Source organism: Quercus suber, unplaced genomic scaffold (genome assembly GCF_002906115.3).
Source record: "Quercus suber isolate HL8 unplaced genomic scaffold, Cork oak 2.0 scaffold_192, whole genome shotgun sequence".
Lineage (NCBI taxonomy): Eukaryota > Viridiplantae > Streptophyta > Magnoliopsida > Fagales > Fagaceae > Quercus > Quercus suber.
The window spans coordinates 292,877-300,623 of NW_027069650.1; the positions used below are offsets into that span (position 1 = coordinate 292,877).

At 35.9% G+C, this 7,747-nt stretch overlaps 1 long non-coding RNA gene across 1 annotated transcript; it reads left to right on the top strand.

The window, feature by feature from the left end:
- The first annotated feature begins 357 nt into the window (after window positions 1-357).
- LOC136069828 (uncharacterized) lies at window positions 358-7,733 on the top strand. The gene is made up of 2 exons (XR_010631044.1): window positions 358-505; window positions 7,514-7,733. It is a non-coding gene; the product is annotated as an uncharacterized LOC136069828 (long non-coding RNA).
- Window positions 7,734-7,747: the final 14 nt, after the last annotated feature.

A 7,747-nucleotide genomic window follows, 5' to 3' on the forward strand; every position in this document is an offset into this window, starting at 1 on the left:
ATAAAATATAATCTTATAAATCATATAATAAATAATATCTGATTGACACAAAATTTAATATGTAAATTAAAAGTATAAAAAAACATACAATTCAACTATTAAATTTTTAGAATATATAATAATTTTAATGAAATTGAATAAAATTGTCTAAAATTTGTCCATCTTTAAATAGCTATAGAGGTTTCTAAAAAAAAAAAAATTTGCTATAGTGTTTTTCCTGCAACAACAACATTCAAACACTCATTTATTTAGGGGGTCATTCTATGGTACCTACTTGTTTTTTGTGTGGCTACAGTACCCACCTATATCTGGACCATTAACTCTAAAGGTTTTAATCCTAGCCGTTTAACTGAATTTTAGTGGCTACTGATTATTGACAGAACAAGTTATAGTATAAAAGCTAAAAAAAAAACAGATATTGCAGTCTCTCTCTCGTTCTTTCAATTCAGAGGCGATGTCAATGAAGATGCTCGAGACTGCTTCCATGAAGTTTAAGATTGGCAAGGTGTGAACTCTAACCTGTTTTTTGTTTGAAATTTCAAACTTCGTTGTCTTCTTTCTTTCTTTTCATTTGTAGTTTTTTTTTTGTTTCATTGATTTAAGATCCTTCTGATTCATTATTGAAGCACAATATTTCAGCATTATCTTGCTTTATGGCTTGTTTGGAAGTTTAGAGAGGGAGGAGAGTAGAGGGGAGTAGTGGGGAGGAGAGTAGAGGAAAATGATTCCCCTCCACCTTGTTTGGATGTTTTTAAAATTAGTAAGGAGGAAGGGAGTAATTCCCCTTGTGTAATTTTGTTAATATAATAAGGGTAAATTAGGTAATTTACTTGGTCAATAGTTTGTGTACTCTACTCTCCCTCCAAATCTCTCCAATTTGGGGGAATTAAAAATGGGGAGCTAGAAGGAGTTGAAACCCCTCCAAAACCCTCCCCCTCTTTCCTTAAAAAATTTCCAAACAAGGTAATTAGATTACTCTCCCTCCCTCTACTCTACTCCCCCTCCTTTTTTAAACATCCAAACAGGCCATTAGTTTTTTAAAATCTGGATATGGGCAAGTTGAAATCGCAAATTTCCTTGAGTTATGATTGCGTTTTGCTTTATTTTCTATTTGGATATCAATGAATTCAAATCCTAAATTCTAGCCACTCGTTTGTTTTGTTCCCTTTTTATTTGTTGTTGGATTTTTGCAACAGCCCATTACATCACTGATCTTGTAATGTATTTTAGTCTCTTAATCTATAGAGTCTAGATGATAACTCCTCTTCTTAAATTAGAATATAAGTTTTCGATCCTAATAGTTTTTTTTTTTTTAGCACATCAATTTTGTTCCCCCTTTTCTTGTTTGTATTAGTAAATTTTCGTGGCTTACCTTACATGATCTTGTTCGTTTAAATTGTGGTCCTTGGTTCCTATATATATATATATATATATATATTCTTTTCTCTGGATCTAGTGCAAGTTGTATTAGTCTGCAATTTGACATTCACTCATTGGACAATAATTGATATTCTCATTGGATCTTGGTTTGTTTGAATTGGGACCTAGTATCTTGTCTTAAAATAAGAGACACGGGGTTCAAATCATGCCTACACCAAAAAAGAATTGGTGTTTTGGCCCAATGATAGAGAGCAATTATCATAGAGTGGATGCTATAAGTTTGAATTATATCCTATGTCTAAAAAAGGTAGTAGTTTTCCTCAATTGATGCTGCGCTAATTTTTTTTCTTTAAATTGCATGTGCACTTGATTGTATCTTCTTAGGCTGTTAATATTTTTGGTAGCCCAAGAAGATAAATTTTCTTGGAAGGGGTTGATACTTTCTGAACTATAATGTAAAGGGGGTTATAGAAACAATCACAGTTTCTTAATAAGGAAATACAATAGTTCATCAAATTAGGTTGTCTTGTGAAAATGCAGTTATGTATGCATAGTTTAAAGTAACAGAGTTTAACCTAAAACAAGAATTGGGGAAGAGAGAGAGAGAGAGAGAGAGAGAGAGAGAGATTTTCTTGATAACCACCTTGATAAAAATTCTAATTTGATTATAATAACCACCTCTATAGGATCTTCCTCCTTTGCCTCAATTATTGGTCGATCTACCTCTTCCTCTGTTTGCATGGAACTGGCCATTAAAGGTTGGAGGAGACGAATTTGGCCTAGGTCCTTGACCAATCATAACAATATGAACAGGTTCTTTGATTAGCTCAGAGGCATGCTTTAGTGATTTTTCTTCAAAGGTGAGAAGAACATGATCTTATAGGATCATCCCTGGTTCTTAGAGCAAAACTGTAGGAATAGAACCCTTGTGGCAATCCATCAAGAATAATGTGTAGAAGCCGTTCATCTTCAACATGAACTCCTACTGCCTCCAATTTGTCTCTGCAATCTTTGATTTTAGCCAAGTACACATCAATAGAATCATTGTTCTTCCTAATGCCATTTAGATCTCTCTTCAAACCAAGAATGTTAGATCTAGACATAGAAGTATAGTGCCTTTCCAAAGTATCTCATACACCTTTAGCTGTAGTTTGCCCAACAACAAGAGCAAGAGCTGAGTGAGACAACATAGCACTGATCATTGACATTAAAGCTCGATCTTTTTATGCACCATTGAAGAAAATCTGGATTTTCTTGTGTAGTAGGCAATCCCTTATCATATCTGAGAAATTTTTCTGGACATGGATAAGAACCATCAACAATATCAAAAAACGAGTAAGCACTTAGAGTAAAGTTAATCTGAAACTTCCACTTAGAGCAGAGGTAATCTGAAATTATCTTTCATTTTAATTATTGTTGTGAAATTATTTGGCTCGCTTGTTTCCCTCAGTTTGGTGCTTCGGACTTGAAAGTTTGATTTAATAAAGAACATAACTTTCACTTCATTTGTGTTTTTTGTGTTGCTTTTGTTCCTCACTGGTTTCTTAAGTTCCTTTTGGAGTTATGATTTTTGTCCACTAAATGTAAAATGTTCACGACTCCCGCTGGCAAAATAAATACTCTTTGTTTATAGTTGACAAGTTATTACTTGACGCCTTCTGCAAATATTTGTTGATTTTATGTGGTTCCCTTTTTAATGTAAGCTACAGGCTTTAGTGTTGTTATTTAATTTGGATAAAGTAGGGTAGACTGACAGGTATGCAAATGTATTGGCTAGCTTATAATTATGATCACATTCTACTTATAATAGCTTATGTCTTGGAGTGTTTCATTATAGAAAAATCTTGCAGGTCCACACACCATTGCGAATCTTGCTTGAAGCACTCTAAATGCACGCTCTACATCTTTCCTATTCACCTCTTGGGCTTTTGTAAATAATTTTCTTTTTTGTCCTCGTGGAGATAGAATTGTTTTAACAAATGTTGATCACTTCAAATATATGTCATCGGTAAGGTAGTATCCCATTGTATACTCATGACCATTGATTGAGTAATTAACTGCAGGAGCACGTCCTTGTTCAAGCTCAGAAAATATAGGAGACCATTCTAATACATTAATGTTATTATTTGACCTAAGTAACCAAAAAAATGCATGCCATATCCAAAGATCAAATGATGCCACTGCTTCCAAAACAATGGTTGACTCATGAATGTGACCAAAGTACTAACCATTCCATACAACCAGACATTTTTCCATTTCCAATGCATGCAATCAATGCTCCCTAGCATCCCTGGAAATTCACGTCTTTCCCCATTAGCTAAAATTCTAGCAATGTCTTCATTGTTTGGGGACCTCAAGTATTCCTCGGAGAAAATATTAACCACCACTTTAACAAATTTTTTTTAGACTTTCTATTGTAGTGGATTCTCCAATCCGCACATACTGATCCATAAAATCAGCTGTAACTCCATACACAAGCATCCTAAGTGCAGTTGTTATCTTTTGAAGAGAAGATAAACCAAGTCTTTGGGCATTATCTCTTTTTTGGATAAAGTAAGGTTCATAAGTCTTTGGGCGTTACTATTACAAATTTATTAACCTTTGTAAGGAGGAGTTGTTGAATGATTTGTGAGGAAAAAAAAAAAAAAAAAGCTTATCAAAGAACGATTTTACAAAGGGGTACAAAAACAAAGAGAAAAAAGAGAAGGGAGAGAAATAGATAGAGAGAGAAACTTACTGGTATTTGAAGTTGAACCTATGCAGACTTTCTAAAGATGCTAATCTCATGAAAGAGAGCAAAAACCCCTCGTGATGAAGCTGAATCCCACCTCTGCAAACATCAACAACAATTCTTTGATTAAAACCCAATCCCAAGCTAAATCCCCCTTTTTCTTGTAGAGAGAGAAAAGAAACACAAACACAAAAACTCAAATACATTGATCAAAACACACTTAGTATATTGCTTTGATTTGATTTTTCACGATGTGTTACGGTCAGCAACAAGCTTACTCTCAGGATAGCCTAACCTCCTCCACTAATCCGATAAGAGACCAATTAATCACCGGATGGTACAAAACCCCTAACATCGATGGAGCTTCGTTTTGAGATTTTGCAAACAAAATCTTAACCCAAACCCAAAAACCCTTGAGAATCTTGGTTTGAAGAGAAAGTGATAGGATGAAGAGTTAAATGGGTAGAGCTATCTAGAGTATTGGGTTTATGAGATGAGTAAATCAGTAAAGGGGTTTGGAGATGGGTGAGGGTGATTCGGCATTTGATAGAGACATTTCGAAAAGAAAAAGAGAAGCTTGGTGACAGCGATGGCAATTCGATGAGAAAGAGAGAGGATTGGTGATTCAGAGAGAAAGAGAGAATCTTCGCAGCAATGGTGAAAGAGAGAGGGGATGAGAGAGCTCAAACTATGTGAAGAGAGACCTCAAACCAAATATCAATGAGAGCTTCAGCGCTGATTAAAATATTTTTATTTTATTTTGGCATAGTGCTATAGTACCATCATACATTTACGATGGTACTATAGTACTATGCCAAAAAATTTTACATTTTTGCATGTTTAGCCTTTTGGCTGTTGACACAAATTAGGCCTGAATGCTAAATTTTGGTTACATTTGGCATAACCAATTGCGAATGCTCTAAAGAGTGTCATCTGGTTGGGTAGTGTGGGAAGTGGATGTGCCCATGTGATGTTCCTACAAGAAATCTGACAATGCATTGAACACAATCTACATAGCTGTCTTAAGTGGTGCCATTGCAAGCCATGTACTGATATGTTTCCTAAGTGTGATATTACTTTGCCCATGCAAATAAATGTAAAGAAAGATGAATAACTTCTCTTTTTTGTGAGTGTTAAATGTTTTGGAAACTTTTTAGTTTGAGGAAGTGTAATAGAATTTATTATAGGTTCCTTGCTATCAACATTTGACATAAGAAAGAAAGTGTTGGAGATATGAAATTGTGGGTGCCATATGCTATTAAGTGCCATTGTTGTGTAGGGATTGCCCCCCATATTTAAAAATTTTGTAAGTAACTATTTTAATTTTTTTTAATATTATTTTTTTATAATTACTAGGTAGGGTGGCACATGCAAGACACATGCCACCTCTTGAATGAGAAAATTAAAATAAAATTTCTATTTAAAGAAGTATGAAACTAAATATGTTGATACCGTATTTTGTTCGCCCTCGATTTGCGTGCTAAACTCCAAAAAATTCAAAAATATTATTTTCTCTCCATGGGGCCGTGAGAACATCTAGAATGACGTTACGCAACCCGTTCGAACATCGGAGTGCCCAAAGTGCATTTTTTAACCAAAATGACCAAAATACCCCTGGTCAACCCTAGGTTGACCGAAAGTCAAACAAAGTCAAAATTTTCCCAAAATATCACTTTTCATAATTTTACATCAAACCCGAGTTTCTCGAAGATTTTTGACAAGTTTGACCTGGAGTTGACTCCTAGCAACCGCCAGAAACTCTAATTTTGATCCGGTCATCAAATTCTCATTCCAACAATTATTCCTGGGTCAAAATTAGAGTTGAAACGGTTGAGATATTGAGAAAACCATGAAAAACGTGTTAGCATGTTTCCTTAGGTCATAATTTTCGATCCAACAATTGGAATTTTAATTTCTTTAGCTTTCTAAAAGCTAGACATCCAAAGCTTTCCAAGGAGACCAAGATCCCCTCAATCTGAGTCAAGAAAGACCTCCAAATACGCATCCGAAGTCAAAATTGAAAAAGTGCAACAAGACGAATTTGCCGATGTCATGATGACTTTAGCCACACGGCCCTTTTTAGGCCGCTGGGCCCAACTGGTGCATCTACAAGGTGCGTTGTGCCTTGGAAAGCATGCCAAGGGCTATAAATAGCCCCTAGCACCCCAGATTGGACCAGAACCAAAAAATTAGGTCTTTGGGAACTATTTGGGCGTTTTTTGGGCATTTGTTTCTATCTTTTCTCAACATATTTCTCTCCCAAAAGACACATCAAAACTTCTTGATTCTTTTCTCTTCTCCAAAAATACAAGGTAGTGTTCATACCCTCCATCTTCCTTTCCTTGGTTCCATACCTTGGATTTGAGGTATAAGGGGTATGGATGTAGCTTTTTAGCTACTATCCATACCCTTTTTTTCTTTAAAGCTTCATCAAGCTTTTTATCTTTTCTTTTTGCTTGAATAACATGATTTATTTCTTTCCTTAGCATGTTTCTTGCTTTATCTTGCTCCTAGCATGTTCTTAGCTTAGATCCATGTTCTTCCATGCTTGTTTGTATGTTATTTGTCTTGATCTACATGCTTTATGCTTTATGCCATGCTTTCTATGCTTAGATCTTCTCTTTCCTATGTTTTTGATGTTAGATCTACATGCTTCCATGTATCATACCATGTGTTTGTGCCTAGATCTACCTTTCCCATGTGTTGTTTGGCTAGATCCACATGTTTCTATGCCTGTTTACATGTCTATTTGCCTTTCCTACATGCTTTATGCTTTATGCCATGTTTTCTTATGCTTTGTTCCGCTTTTTGTTCTATGTTGATGTTAGGGTTACATGCTCACATGCTTGTATGATGTTGTTGGCTATGCCTTGCTTGGATCTATGTGTTTATGTGTGTATTTCCATACTATATGGTTAGATCCTTGTCTTCACATGCTTATATGCTTGGATTCATGTTCTTCCATGTCTATGTGCTAGGCTTGTACATGTTGATGTGTATGTCTCTATGCTTATTTGTCTTGACCTATGTTTTTACATGCCTATGTGCTTGGATCTAAGTTCTCTACATGCTTTATGCCATCATCTATGTGCTTGCGTGCTTCACGCCATGTTTATGTGCTTAGAACTAGGCCTTGCTTGTCCCCCGTGGACACCACCTTTTGTTTGCCTTTTTGCATGTTTGTCTTCTTTCTTGTTTGCTTGCTTGCCTGTTTGCCTTCTTGCTTTCTTGCTTGTTTGTTTATCTTATGGCTCGTCATCTCTCCTGCCATATGCTATGCTTGCCATGTTTATCATGCTTATCTACTTTATGCCTCTTTCATGTGCTCTTTGCATCTTTTCCTTCCATTGCTTGTTTGCTAGTTTCTTGTCTTTACCTTCGCATGTGCACATATGGAGTGAGGATGCATGGAGCTAGGGCACAGTCTCCCAAGCACAAGCAAAAAGGGCGGAGATACAAGCATGTAGATATGAGCCAAGCGGATATGTTCAGTAGGTTTAGAGGTCTAGCCTCTCCCATTTGGTTATGTACTCTTTTAAACCCTCTTCCTTCCTCCCTCCTTTCTCTCTTAGATGGGTTGTATTAGGTATATCATGTAATGTACAATTCGTCCTCATCTCTAGAGTATGGTGACCC